The sequence below is a fragment of the Halichoerus grypus genome, chromosome 2, assembly GCF_964656455.1.
Source record: "Halichoerus grypus chromosome 2, mHalGry1.hap1.1, whole genome shotgun sequence".
NCBI classification, from domain to species: Eukaryota; Metazoa; Chordata; class Mammalia; order Carnivora; family Phocidae; genus Halichoerus; species Halichoerus grypus.
In genome coordinates this window covers 176,476,202-176,491,522 of record NC_135713.1, presented here as the reverse complement: position 1 = coordinate 176,491,522, position 15,321 = coordinate 176,476,202, and the positions used below count along the sequence as shown (strand labels likewise).

At 40.0% G+C, this 15,321-nt stretch overlaps 1 protein-coding gene and 1 non-coding gene across 4 annotated transcripts in view; both read right to left on the bottom strand.

Moving 5' to 3' along the window:
• Positions 1 to 15,321, bottom strand: part of TRIM37 (tripartite motif containing 37) — a 185,973-nt gene that overhangs the window by 156,769 nt on the left and 13,883 nt on the right. The window lies entirely within an intron of this gene.
• LOC118544329 (uncharacterized) overlaps positions 1 to 15,321 on the bottom strand; it is a 28,060-nt gene that overhangs the window by 5,048 nt on the left and 7,691 nt on the right. Inside the window, exon 2 of the transcript XR_013444672.1 lies at positions 13,961 to 14,047. This is a non-coding gene — a transcript (uncharacterized LOC118544329). The remainder of the gene's footprint in view (positions 1 to 13,960; positions 14,048 to 15,321) is intronic.

The window sequence follows — 15,321 nt, the reverse complement described above, 5'->3', positions numbered from 1 at the left end:
TTTACTCTCACTACAAGCCCATAATTCAAGTATCTTAAACCAAATGTAGTTCAGGGTTGGCAAAAAAATAAATAAATAAAAATAGCATGTATGCTGCCCCTAGCTGCATGCCCATAGCAAATAGCTTTTGTGCAATGCCCAGACATAGTTCCTCAATACAGCACTCTAAGAGGCTATTACCAGTTAATTGGAGTTTACACCAGAAATAAAAACCTATTGGCCATCTTTTGTTCATATAATTAAGCTTTACTCTCTGATTCCAACTACATACACGCTATCTTTTCTTTTGAAAGCCCTCAACTTTGCCTTAATAGTAAATTAAAATTTGACCTAATCCTTCACTAGGCTATCTTAAGATCATACTGCCTAGGTCGGCAGCTCACATTGTTTTTTTTTTTACTCCACCAATTCTGAAGAGTTTTACACAATCAGTGATAGAGGCTTGCAATTACAAGGATTTTTACATGAAATCAGAAGGGGATGGGGAATGGAGGGAGAGAATGAAGGTCAGGCTTACCCAAGCTCACCAACCCAATTTAATAAAAGGAGAACTAAAAAAGTTACTGATATAGATGCTTTCCACATTTCTCAGTCTCACTAGTTCTTACAGGAACTACAAAACTGGCAGATTTCATAAGCATTAGCAAGTTTTCTCTTCTACCATGACTATATAATCCAAGATAGCACACCTCTTTATGAACCATGTCAAGTCCATGTGCTTATTTTTCTTTATTTTTTAACAAAGATTTTACTGGGACAACTGGGTGGCTCAGTCGTTAAGCGTCTGCCTTCGGCTCAGGTCATGATCCCTGGGTCCTGGGATCAAGCCCCGCATCAGGCTCCCTGCTCAGCGGGAAGCTTGCTTCTTCTTCTCCCACTCCCCCTGCTTATGTTCCCTCTCTGGCTGTGTCTCTTTCTGTCAAATAAATAAATAAAATCTTAAAAAATAAAATAAAATAGGGGCGCCTGGGTGGCTCAGTCGTTAAGCATCTGCCTTCGGCTCAGGTCATGATCCCAGGGTCCTGGGATCGAGCCCTGCATCGGGCTCCCTGCTCAGCGGGAAGCCTGCTTCTCCCCCTCCCACTCCCTCTCTCGCTGTGTTCCCTCTCTCGCTGTGTCTCTCTCTGTCAAATAAATAAATAAAAAATCTTTAAAAAAATAAATAAAATAAAATAAAATAAAATAAAAATAAAAAGATTTTATTAATTTATTTGAGAGAGAGAGAGAGAGAGAACACGAGTGGGGGGGAGGGGCAGAGAGACAAGCAGACTCCCCACTGAGTGGGGAGCCCCATGTGATATGGGTCTCAATACAGGCTCAGTCCCAGGGCCCTGAGATCATGACCTGAGCATAAGTCAGACGCTTAACCAACTGAGCCACCCAGGTGCCCCAACATGCTTATCTTAAAACAAAAGATCTATTATACTTCAGGAATGAAGAAAATCTCACTTCTACCAACAGTTCAAACTGACTGCTGAATCTCAAAATGGAAGTTAATGGGGATTTATCTTTCAAAAAGACACTCAGAATTGGGGTGCCTGGGTGGCTCAGTCAGTTGCGTGTCTGCCTTCAGCTGGGGTCATCATCCCAGGGTCCTGGGATGAGCCTTGCATCAGGTTCCCTGCTCAGTAGGGAGCCTACTTCTCCTTCTCCCTCTGCCATTCCCCACTGCTTGTGCTCTCTGGCTCTCTCTCTCTGTCAAATAAATAAATAAAATCTTAAAAAAACCCAAAAAACCTCAGAATTAAAATCTACAAATCCAGGGACCTCTGGGTAGCTTAGTCGGTTAAGCGACTCCCATTGCCTCAGGTCATCTTTCTCCCTCTCCCTCTGCTGCTCCCCCTGCTTGTGTGCTCTCTCTGACAAATAAATAAAATATTTTAAAAACAAACAAACAAAAACTACAAAAAAGCATTACCTCCAGGTCTGTTTGCTTTTGTAGTTCTTGTATCATGGTCATAGTCTTATTGACAGTAGCACAAATGCGGTTCTTAGTCTCTTTCTGCTCTGCAGCAATTGGTTTAAAGCGTGCATGCAAAGTTTGATATCGAGACTTTATTGCTGACAATTCCTTTAAGAGTGTAACTGGATTTTTCTATATCAGGAAAAAAAATAATATATATATTAAATTGTGAAAAGGAAAAATTAAGCTTCTTTTAAGAATTAAAATATATACACCACCATCCATTTAATTCTACCATCCATTTAATTGAACATTGCATTTAATTATGCAACTCTGTAATAGAGGATGGGAGGAAGGGAAAAAAGAAGTATAAGACCTAGATCCTATTCTCAAGGAAATTAAAGCTTAGGTACAGAAATAACCCACATATGCACACAAAATAGCAATATTAAAATAAGCAAATAAGGTCACATTAGAAAAAAAATCACATAAGATACATAATGTTTGATACATATTTCACAATAATTACATGGTATTTTAACAATACAATTCTAAATACTATTCAGAAGGTAATTAAAGGAACTATTTTGATTTATTCTTAAAGGATAAGACAATTTAAAACTACTTATAAAATTCTTAAACATACTGTCATGGGGCTAAAGTATGTAGAAGTACCAATTAATTGACCTCACTATACAAATTCATGCCAACTCAAGCAACTTTATAAGTTACACTGGTTTTTCAAATTCATTTTAGAATATAAACACTATTCCATAAAAGACATTTGCAAAGGGTCCCTTTCCACCACTTGGTAATTTTCATTCCTGGATGGCTTCTTAGCAAACCCTGTAATACTCACTATTCCAAACATTCTCCACTCCCTCCGATTCCCATGCACTCCTTCTTGACACAAGACCTCACCAACTACTATACCAAGAAAACAGAAAACACCTAGTAGAAACTCCATCTTTCTGCCTTTTAATCCGAAAAGGAAAACATCTATGACATTCTCATCCCTGCTCAGCCCATAGCACTACCACTATTATTGTTGTTTCATCCCCAAATCCTCCAGAACCTTCAATTTCCTCTATTTCTATAACCTTTTCAATATCTCCCTTTGCTTTTTGTTTTGAAGTTTTTATTTATTTATTTTTTAGTTATCTCTACATCCAATCTGGGGCTCGAACTCACAACCCTGAGATCAAGACTCACATGCTTCTCTGACTGAGCCAGCCAGGCACCCCTCAACATCTCCCTTTGTACAGACTTCAAATATGAATAGATCTTCCCTATTCTGGGGAGAAATTAACTCCTTCTCCTGACTCTGTTGTCGCTTCAAAACCAGTTTCATTCTCCATTTCCACCAACCTACTAGGTCCTATAATAACGCATTTCCCCAATTTAACACTCCATAGACTAGTATCCTTTGCCAATTATTGTAAACAATTAAAAGGTAGGGTTGCCAAATAGCATATAATTTTGATACCCCTCCTTAGGCCTCTCTTATTTCCTTCCTGTTCCTATCTTAAAATGTACTCTTGATTTCTACAAAACTATACTATCTTGGTTAGCTTCCTACTCTTCAGATTATCTCCTTCAGGGGCCCTATCTCACAGCTGTGGCAGAGACTTAGCTTATGGCCCTCTAGTCCCTGTTTCTTTGGAGATTTTTCTTTAAGTTTTTGATGATGGAAATAGTAAATAAAGATGATTCTCACAGGAAGGGAAAAAGAAGAGAAAATCTAACTTAAAGACTGTTGAAATAATTCTGCAAGGAGTGATCAAGACCTATAGCATGAACAATAGAAGTAGGAAAAGGACAAAAGAGAGACCCCCTGAAAACACTTAAAAGATCGTAGTGGTGGGGCACCTGAGTGGCTCAGATGGTTAAGCGTCTGCCTTCGGCTCAGGTCATGATCCCAGGGTCCTGGGATCGAGCCCCACATTGGGCTCCTGACTCAGCGAGGAGTCTGCTTCTTCCTCTCCCTCTGCCTCTCCCAGTGCTCATGCTCTCTCTCTCTCTCTCTCTGTATCTCTGTGTCTCAAATGAATAAATAAAATCTTTAAAAAAAAAAAAAGATCTTAGTGGTATATCTGATATGAGCAAAGGAATAACAGATGACACCAAATGCATCATCTGGTATATAAAGGAATGTGTATATTAGATGCCTTCTTGAGTATCTACTTAGTGTAAACCCCAATGATATTGATACCTGTCCTCTGACCCTCAGAGCTATATTTCCCATCATGTTTGTAGATGCTAGACATTGTATTGGATGAAAGAAATACAGTAGAAAAACTGAAAAATACAGTCCAAAAAAAAATCCTAGAAGAAAGGGGGTGGGAAACACAAAAATGAAAATAGTTAAGAAAAGATAAGAAAATGGAGAATAGGGCGCCTGGGTGGCTCAGTCGTTAAGCGTCTGCCTTCGGCTCAGGTCATGATCCCAGGGTCCTGGGATCGAGCCCCACATCGGGCTCCCTGCTCGGCGGGAAGCCTGCTTCTCCCTCTCCCACTCCCCCTGCTTGTGTTCCTGCTCTCGCTATTCTGTCTGTCAAATAAATAAATAAAATCTTTAAAAAAAAAAAAAAAAAGAAAATGGAGAATAGATCCAGGAGATTCAGTATCTCACTGATGGGAAAAAACGTAAAAGAGGTTTTCCTCTCAATATTCTTTTCTTATGAATACAAAAGCTAAGTTATGAGATTTCAAACACATGAGAAGACCTATACCATAACCATAAAATGACCATAAAATTTTACAGCATGGATAAAATATTCTGAAAGATCTAAGAGAGATGAGCCCAGGAAGGGGGGAGGGTAAAATAAGGAGGGAGACACAATTAGAATGGCATCAATTTCTCAACAGGAACACTGGAAGCTAAAAAAAACACAAAACAATGATGTTAAAATTAAGAGAAAATAATCTCATCTGGAATTCCATACTCAACCAACCATCCATCAACTAAAAAAATTAAGGTTAAATAAAGACATTTCCAAACAGTCAGTATCTCAAAAAGTTAGCCTTTTGTGTACTCTTCCTCAGAAATCTTCTAAAGGATATGCATCACCTGATCAAGGAAATGAACCAAGAAAGAGTGAGACATGTGATCCAAACCAGGACTAAAGCAAAGAGAATTACTGAAATGATGGTAAAGAAATGCCAGAAACACAGCCACACAGGAGGTGTATAGAGCAAGAGGATAGATAGCACTGGGAGGGATGTGGAAGAAAATGAAACTCAGGGATCATGTGATGTGTCAGACAACATCGACAAGAGTTTTACACTTCTGTTAGAAAAGTCTGAGGCTAGGGTGCTTGGGTGGCTCAGTCAGTTGAGTGTCCAACTCTTGACTTTGGCTCAAGTTATGATAATCTGGGTCTTGAGATCAAGCCCTACGTTCGGCTCTGTGCTCAGCCAGGAGTCTACTTGAGATTCTCCCCCTCTCCCTCTGCCACTCCCTCGGCTTGCTCGCTCTCTTTCTTGAATAAATAATTCTTTAAAAAAAAAAAAAAAAAAGCCTGACTGAAATAATGATACATGCATAGAAAAACTAAGCAAATTGAAGGGAAAAAAGAAAAACAATGATTAGTTCCAGGGGGAGGAGCAAGATGGCGGAGGAGTAGGGGACCTGGATTTCGTCTGGTCACAGGAATTCAGCTGGATAGGGATCAAACCATTCTGAACACCTACAAACTCAACAGGAGATCGAAGAAAAGAATAGCAACAACTCTCTGAACAGAAAAGCAACCACTTTCTGGAAGGTAGGATGTGCGGGTAACTATATCCGAGGCGATATTCAGGAAGATAGCGGGAGAGGGGGCCTCTGTCAGCCGCTTCTGGCAAGTGATAGAGCAGCGGGGCACAAAATTGGAACTTTTAGAAGTCAGCTCCGCTGAGGGACGTCACTCCAGTGGCTAAGCAGGGGGTGGAACCCTCACTGGGACAGTGTGGTCTCAGGACCCTCGGGGTCACAGAAAGACCAGGGGTGCCTGAGTGTGGCAGAGCTCCCAGGTATCGGAGCGGGGAAGCCGGCTGCAGAGACAGAGCCGAGGAGCGGGCTCTCAGCTCGGAGTGGCCATAAACTGTGATCGGCGGCACAGTCAGGCCACTGCTCTTCCAGCAGGGACCCAACAAGCGGCAGATCCGGGGAGACTCCCCTTCCTCCCCCGGGGGGGAGCAGCGCAGGAGCGCACCGCAGGGATCTGCTGGGTTTGGAGACTCCACACCGAGTCGGGTGCCAGAGGTAGAAACGCTTGGTCACAGGCCGGGTGAGCACGGAGTGCGGCCGGAGACCAGGGAGACGGGAGTGATTGACTGCTTTTCTCTGGGGGCGCACTGAGAAGTGGGGCCCAACAAGCAGCAGATCCAGCAGATTCAGGGAGACTCCCCTCCTTCCCCTGGGAGGAGCAGCGCGGGAGCGCACCACAGGGATCTGCTGGGTTTGGAGACTACACACCCAGGTGGGTGCCAGAGATAGAAACGCTTGGTCACAGGCCGGGTGAGCATGGAGTGCGGCCGGAGACCGGGGAGACGGGAATGATTGACTGCTTTTCTCTGGGGGCTCACTGAGAAGTGGGGCCCCCGAGTTCTCGGCTCCTCCAGGGCAGAGATTGGGAGGCTGCCATTTTCACTCTCGTCCTCCAAAGGTGTATGGAAAGCTTGCAGGGAACAAAAGCTCCCAAGAGCAAACCAGAGCAGATTACTTAGCCTGGACCTGGCAAGAGTGGGGCAATTCCGCCTCTGGCAAAGACCTTTGGGAACCACAGCAACAGGCCCCTCCCCCAGAAGATCAGGAAGAACAGCCAGCCAAGACCAAGTTTACCGATCAATGAAAACGGCAGAACTCCAGTGCTAGGGGAATACTGCTCATAGAATTCATGGCTTTTTTCCCATGATTCTTTAGTCTTTCAAAGTTAATTTTTTTTTTTACTATTTTTTTTGAATTTTTCTTTTTCCCATTTTCAACCAACATCTTATCAATCCCTTTTTTAAAAAATCTTTTTTATTTTTCATTTTTAGAGTCATATTCTATCCCTTCATAGTAGTTACCCGTATTTTTGGCATATACATATAAGTTATTCTCTCTTTAAAATTTTGGGATGCAATTTCTTCTAACAGATCAAAATATACCCTAAATCTCTAGTGTATGGCTTTGTTCTAGTCTCCTGCCTAATCACATTCTCTCCCTTATTTTTTTTAAATCCTCTTCTTTCTTTTTTCAACCAACTTCTTATCAATTCCTTTTATAAAATCTTTTATAATTTTCATCTTTACAGTCATATTCTGTCGCTTCATCATATTAACCCTTATTTTTGTACATATATAAGTTTTTCTTTCTTTAAAATTTTGGGAGGCACTTTCTTCTAACAGACCAAATACGCCCAAAATCTAGTCTTGGCACTGATCTATGCACCAGCCTGATCATATTTGATCATATTCTCTTTTCCTTGTTTTCTTTTGTTTTTGTTTTTATCTTTTTCTTTTTCTTTTTTTTCTTTCTTTCCCTTTCTTTTCCCCCGGTTTCAGGTCTTTTCTGATTTGTTTAGTGTATATTTTCTGGGGACGTTGTTACCCTGTTAGCATTTTGTTCTCTCGTTCATCTATTCTCCTCTGGACAAAATGACAAGACGAAAAAAATCACCTCAACAAAAAGAACAAGAGGTAGTACCGACTGTCAGGTTCCTAATCAATACGGACATTAGTAAGATGTCGGAACTAGAGTTCAGAATGATGATTTTAAAGATACTAGCTGGGCTTGAAAAAAGCCTGGAAGTTATTAGAGAAACCCTTTCTGAAGAAATAAAAGAACTAAAATCTAACCAAGTCGAAATCAAAAAGGCTATTAATGAGATGCAATAAAAAATGGAGGCTCCGGGGCACCTGGGTGGCTCAGTTGCTAAGCGAATGCCTTCAGCTCAGGTCATGATCTCAGGGTCCTAGGATCGAGCCCCACATCGGGCTCCCTGCTCCGCGGGAAGCCTGCTTCTCCCTCTACCACTCCCCCTACTTGTGTTCCCTCTCTCGCTGTATCTCTCTCTGTCAAATAAATAAATAAAATATTTTTAAAAAAATGGAGGCTCTAACTGCTAGGATAAATGAGGCAGAAGAGAAAATCAGTGATATAGAAGACCAAATGATGGAAAATAAAGAAGCTGAGACAAAGAGAGATAAACAACTACTGGATCATGAGGGCAGAATTTGAGAGATAAGTGATACCATAAGACGAAACAACATTAGAATACTTGGGATCCCAGAAGAAGAAGAAAGACAGAGAGGGGCAGAAGGTATACTGGAGCAAATTATAGCAGAGAACTTCCCTAATTTGGGGAAGGAAACAGGCATCAAAATCCAGGAGGCACAGAGAACCCCTCTCAAAATCAATAAAAATAGGTCAACACCCCGACATCTAATAGTAAAACTTACGAGTTTCAGAGACAAGGAGAAAATCCTGAAAGCAGCTTGGGAGAAGAGATCTGTAACCTACAATGGTAGAAACATTAGATTGGCAACAGACCTATCCACATGAGACCTGGCAGGCCAGAAAGGACTGGCATGATATATTTAGAGCACTAAACGAGAAAAATATGCAGCCAAGAATACTATATCCAGCTAGGCTGTCATTGAAAATAGAAGGAGAGATAAAAAGCTTCCAGGACAAACAAAAACTAAAGGAATTTGCAAACATGAAACCAGCCCTACAAGAAATATTGAAAGGGGTCCTCTAAGCAAAGAGAGAGCCTAAAAGTAACATAGACCAGAAAGGAACACAGACAATATACAGTAACAGTCACTTTACAGGAATACAATGGCACTAAATTCATATCTTTCAATAGTTACCCTGAATGTAAGTGGGCTAAATGCCCCAATCAAAAGACACAGGCTATCAGATTGGATTAAAAAACAAGACCCATCGATATGCTGTCTGCAAGACTCATTTTAGACCCAAAGACACCCTCAGACTGAAAGTGAGTGGGTCAAAAACCATTTACCATGCTAATGGACACCAAAAGAAAGCTGGGGTGGCAATCCTTATATCAGACAAATTAGATTTTAAACCAAAGATTGTAATAAGAGATGAGGAAGGACACTATATCCTACTTAAAGGGTCTATCCAACAAGAAGATCTAACAATTGTAAATATCTATGCCCCTAACATGGGAGCAGCCAATTATATAAGGCAGTTAATAACAAAAGCAAAGAAACATATCGACAACAATACAATAATAGTGGGGGACTTTAACACCCCCCTCACTGAAATGGACAGATCATCTAAGCAAAAGATCAACAAGGAAATAAAGACTTTAAATGACACACTGGACCAAATGGACTTCACAGATATATACGTAAAATTCCATCCCAAAGCAACAGAATACACATTCTTCTCTAGTGCCCATGGAACATTCTCCAGAATAGATCACATCCTAGGTCACAAATCAGTTCTCAACCAGTACCAAAAGAGGGATCATTCCCTGCCTATTTTCAGACCACAATGCTTTGAAACTAGAACTCAATCACAAGAGGAAAGTCGGAAAGAACTCAAATACATGGAGGCTAAAGAGCATCCTACTAAAGAATGAATGGGTCAACCAGGAAATTAAAGAATTTTTAAAAATTCATGGAAACAAATGAAAATGAAAACACAACTGTTCAAAATCTTTGGGATGCAGCAAAGGCAGTCCTAAGAGGAAAGTATATAGCAATACAAGCCTTTCTCAAGAAACAAGAAAGGTCTCAAATACACAACCTAACCCTACACCTAAAGGAGCTGGAAAATGAACAGCAAATAAAGCCTAAACCCAGCAGGAGAAGAGAAATCATAAAGATCAGAGCAGAAATCAATGAAATGGAAACCAAAAGATCAGAACAGATCAACGAAACTAGGAGCTAGTTCTTTGAAAGAATTAACAAGATTGATAAACCCCTGGCCAGACTTAACAAAAAGAAAAGAGAAATGACCCAAATAATGGGGCGCCTTGGTGGCTCAGTCATTAAGCGTCTGCCTTCGGCTCAGGTCATGATCCCAGGGTCCTGGGATCGAGCCCCACATCGGGCTCCCTGCTCTGCGGGAAGCCTGTTTCTCCCTCTCCCACTACCCCTGTTTGTGTTCCCTCTCTCGCTGTGTCTCTCTCTCAAATAAATAAATAAAATCTTTTAAAAAAAAAAATGACCCAAATAAATAAAATCATGAATGAAAGAGGAGAGATCACAACCAACACCAAAGAAATACAAACAATTATAAGAACATATTATGAGCAACAATATGCCAGCAAATCAGATAATCTGGAAGAAATGGATGCATTCCTAGAGATGTATCAACTACCAAAACTGAACCAGGAAGAAATAGAAAACCTGAACAGACCTATAACCACTAAGGAAATTGAAGCAGTCATCAAAAATCTCCCAACAAACAAAAGCCCAGGGCCAGATGGCTTCCCAGGGGAATTCTACCGAACATTTCAAGAAGAATTAATACCTATTCTTCTGAAACTGTTCCAAGAAATAGAAATGGAAGGAAAACTTCCAAACTCGTTTAATGAGGCCACCATTACCTTGATCCCAAAACCAGACAAAGACCCCATCAAAAAGGAGAATTACAGACCAATATCCCTGATGAACATGGATGCAAAAATTCTCACCAAAATACTAGCCAATAGGATACAACAGTACATTAAAAGGATTATTCACCACGACCAAGTGGGATTTATCCCTGGGCTGCAAGGTTGGTTCAACATCCCCAAATCAATCAACGTGACACAATACATTAATAAAAGAAAGAACAAGGGGCGCCTGGGTGGCTCAGATGGTTAAGCATCTGCCTTCGGCTCAGGTCATGATCCCAGGGTCCTGGGATCGAGCCCCACATCGGGCTCCCTGCTCAGCGGGGAGTCTGCTTCTCCCTCTCCCTCTGCCTGCCGCTTCCACTGCTTGTGCTCTCTCTCTCTCTCTAATAAAAAATAAAAAATCTTTAAAAAAAATAAATAAATAAATAAATAAATAAATAAAAATAAAAGAAAGAACAAGAACCATATGATCCTCTCAATAGATGCAGAAAAAGCATTTGACAAAGTATAGCATCCTTTCTTGATCAAAACTCTTCAAAGTATAGGGATAAAGGGTACATACCTCAATATCATAAAAGCCATCTATGAAAAACCCACAGCGAGTATCATTCTCAATGGGGAAAAACTGAGAGCTTTCCCCCTCAGGTCAGGAACACGGCAGGGATGTCCACTATCACCGCTGCTATCCAACATAGTATTAGAAGTCCTAGCCACAGCAATCAGACAACAAAAAGAAATCAAAAGCATCCAAATCGGCAAAGAAGAAGTCAAACTCTCACTCTTTGCTGATGATATGATACTTTATGTAGAAAACCCAAAAGACTCCATCCCAAAACTGCCAGGACTTACAGGAATTCAGTAAAGTGAAAGCATATAAAATCAATGCACAGAAATCAGTGGCATTCCTATACACCAACAACAAGACAGAAGAAAGAGAAATTAAGGAGTCAATCCCATTTACAATTGCACCCAAAACCATAAGATACCTAGGAATAAATCTAACCAAAGAGGCAAAGGATCTGTACTCAGAAAACTATAAAATACTCATGAAAGAAATTGAGGAAGACACAAAGAAATGGAAAAACGTTCCATGCTCATGGATTGGAAGAACAAATATCGTGAAGATATCAATGCTACCTAGAGCAATCTACACATTCAATGCAATCCCTATCAAAATACCATCCACTTTTTTCAAAGAAATGGGACAAATAATCCTAAAATTTGTATGGAACCAGAAAAGACCCCGAATAGCCAGAGGAATGTTGAAAAAGAAAAGCAAAGCTGGCGGCATCACAGTTCTGGACTTCCAGCTCTATTACAAAGCTGTCATCATCAAGACAGTATGGTACTGGCACAAAAACAGACACAGAGATCAATGGAACAGAATAGAGAGCGCAGAAATAGACCCACAACTCCCAAAATCCTGGGATCAAGCCTCAGGCCAGGCTCTCTGCTCAGCAGAAGAGTCTGCTTCTCCCTCTCCCTTTGTCCCTATCCCCACTTGTGCTCACTCTCTCTCAAATAAATAAAATCTTAAAAAAAAAAAAAAAAGGAGACAAGAAATAACAAGTGTTGGTGTGGAAGTAGAGAAAAAGGATCTTCATGCACTGCTGGTGGAAATGCAAATTGGTGCAACTACTATGGAAAACAGTATGGAGATACCTCAAAAAATTGAAAATAGAAATACCATATGACCCAGTAATTCCACTACTACTGGGTATTTACCCAAAGAAAATAAACATACACACACACAAAAGAAAACAAAAACACTCTTTGAAAAGATGTATGCACACCTATGTTTATTATAACATTACTTACAATAGCCAAGATATAGAAGCAACCTAAGTTTCCACTGATAGATGAATGGATAAAGAAAATGTGATATATATGTACAATGGAATATTACCCAACGATAAAAAAGAATGAGCTCTTGTCATTTGGAACAACATGGCTGGACCTGGATTCATGGCTAAATGAAATAAGTCAGACATAGAAAGATAAATACTGTATGATTTTGCTTATATGTAGAATCTAGAAAGCAAAACAAATGAACAAAGCAGAAACAAAATGAGAACAAACTGGTAGTTGCCCAGGGGAAGGGGATTAGGGGATGAGCAAAATGGATGAGGGGAGTACATGGTACAGGCTTCTAGTTATGGAATGAAAAAATCATGGGATGAAATGTACAGCACAGGGAATACAGTCAAAAGTATTGTTATGGTATTGTTATAGTGTCTGTATGGTGAGAGTGGTAGTAGCTACAGTTGTGGTTAGCATAGCATAATGTACACCTGAAACTAATGTAACATTATGTATCAACTATACTTCAATTAAAAGATGTTCAATTAAAGACCCCTGTCGTTACAGGGGTGTGAGGGGGAAAAAACACATTATTTTAATTTGTACTTCCACCAAATCCAAAATAATTCTTAAGTACATAAAAATTTTCTCAAAACTATATGATATTTCTTAGATGCTGTCAAAGATAAACATTAATGATATAAGTAGTCAATTAATGTTAACAGACAATGCTTAAAAATTGCTTTAAAAAAATTGTTGGGGTGCCTGGGTGGCTCAGTCAGTCAAACGTCCAACTCTTGATTTTGGCGCAAGTCATGATCTTGGGGTCCTGCGATCAAGCCCCATGTGGGGCTCCATGCTCAGCAGAGAGTCTGCTTAAGGTTCTCTCTCCTCTCCCTCTCTCTCTGCCCCTCCCCCAATTCTCTCTCTCTCTCTCTCTCTCTCTCTCAAATAAAGAAATCTTTAAAAAAATTGTTTTTTATCTCCATGGGCTTGTGTACATGTAGTTATTAATTTTATGGAATATAAATGGACTTTATATTTCTAATCAATCTAAAGTCAGAATAACTAAGTATATAATTTTATGCAAAAATCACAGTTCATAGAGTAAATTTATAGTATATCATCATCTTCCTCAGACAGTATCATGACTGCCATGGTTTCTCCCTTCTTATTTAACAACTGCTCTACAGATATCTATATTCTCTCTCAGAATTTCAGAGGCTTCCATAGTGGTTTGTACCTTTGGATTCAATAATTCTTCATTAAGCGTTAAAAAAAAAAAAAGTAGCCAGAAATTTCCTGGACTATGGGTATAATCTCTCTAGTATGCTGTGACCAAGCTTCCAAACACAAAAATATTTTAAGATTCTATACATTTAATACTTAATAATTTAACTTATACTACTATCAGAAATACTATCAGAAAAATCTTTTAATAAAATAATCTCTTAAAAATAGATTTCTTGGGGCGCCTGGGTGGCTCAGTCATTAAGCGGCTACCTTTGGCTCAGGTCATGGTCCCAGGGTCCTGGGATCGAGCCCCACATTAGGTTCCCTGCTCCGCAGGAAGCCTGCTTCTCCCTCTCCCACCCCCCTGCTTGTGTTCCCTCTCTCGCTGTGTCGCTCTCTGTCAAATAAATAAAATCTTAAAAAAAAAAAAAAAAAAAAAAAGATTTCTTTTGCAGATTACCTTGCCTGCTGTATCAGGATGATTAGTCTTGATTTCATATTCCAGCCTGTATTGAATGTAATCCAGATCAGAGTCAGCTTTCTGGAACTAAAGATCAGCACAAATAATTTTTTTGTGAACCAAAAGACATATTAATAAACATGATACTGTTAACTATTCTTTCTTTTTTCCTCTTATTTTTTTAGTATTTCAATAATGTGAAATACACTAATTTTGGAAATACAGAAATAAAAAAAAATAAATAAAACTTCCATCATCTAGGGGCGCCTGGGTGGCTCAGTCGTTAAGCGTCTGCCTTCGGCTCGGGTCATGATCTCAGGGTCCTGGGATCGGGTCCCACATCGGGCTCCCTGCTCGGCGGGAAGCCTGCTTCTCCCTCTCCCACTCCCCCTGCTTGTGTTCCTGCTCTCGCTCTCTCTCTCTCTGTCAAATAAATAAATAAAATCTTTAGAAAAAAAAAAAAAAAAAAAAACTTCCATCATCTATAATACCCATGCTCTATAAAAATTTAAAAACTAGTTAACATTCTGAAAGTTGTTTCTCTATGCATCTCTCTTAGATTTAGAGCCAAAATTAAGACACCAGCACCACTGTCACATATTAATACAAGAACTAACAATGGTTTCCAAAATTCCCAGGGTTGAGACTCTCATCAGTGAGGCAGCGTTTTTCTACCTTTGGTAGGAAATGTTCAAGCTAAACCACAGAACAAATTTGTTTTCAGGGATACCTGCAATTTTACCATTATCTGCCACCCCATTAAACAATGAACTACTAGTATTTGCCACAAAGCCCAAAATTAGAGACCTTAAAGTGACATAAATTATACGAGGAAAGCTACATACAGTACAGGAGTAGCAGTCTAAATTACCTCAGTTTACGGGGCACCTGGGTGGCTCAGTCGGTTAAGCGTCTGCCTTCGGCTCAGGTCATGATCCCAGGGTCCTGGGATCGAGCCCCGCATCGGGCTCCCTGCTCGGCGGGGAGCCTGCTTCTCCCTCTCTCTCTGCTGCTCCCCCTGCTTGTGCTCTATCCCTCTCTCTCTCTCAAATAAATAATAAAATCTTAAAAAAAAAATTAAAAAAATAAAAAAAATAAAAAAAATAAATTACCTCAGTTTACTGAACCTGGGTCCCAGCATGGGACCTTGATCTGCAGTAAACCCCAAAGGGAGAACAAAAGGGAAAAACTGCCACAGGCTGTAAAATACGTGTGTGCATACATACAGAAAAGTAGGGAAGGATATAGATCAGAGTGTTGAAAGTGGTGTATCTATAAGTGGTATATAGTATTCCTGACTTTTGGAAATTCTGCATCTTTTACATAATCTTAAACATGTGCTGCCTTGAATTTATCAGGAA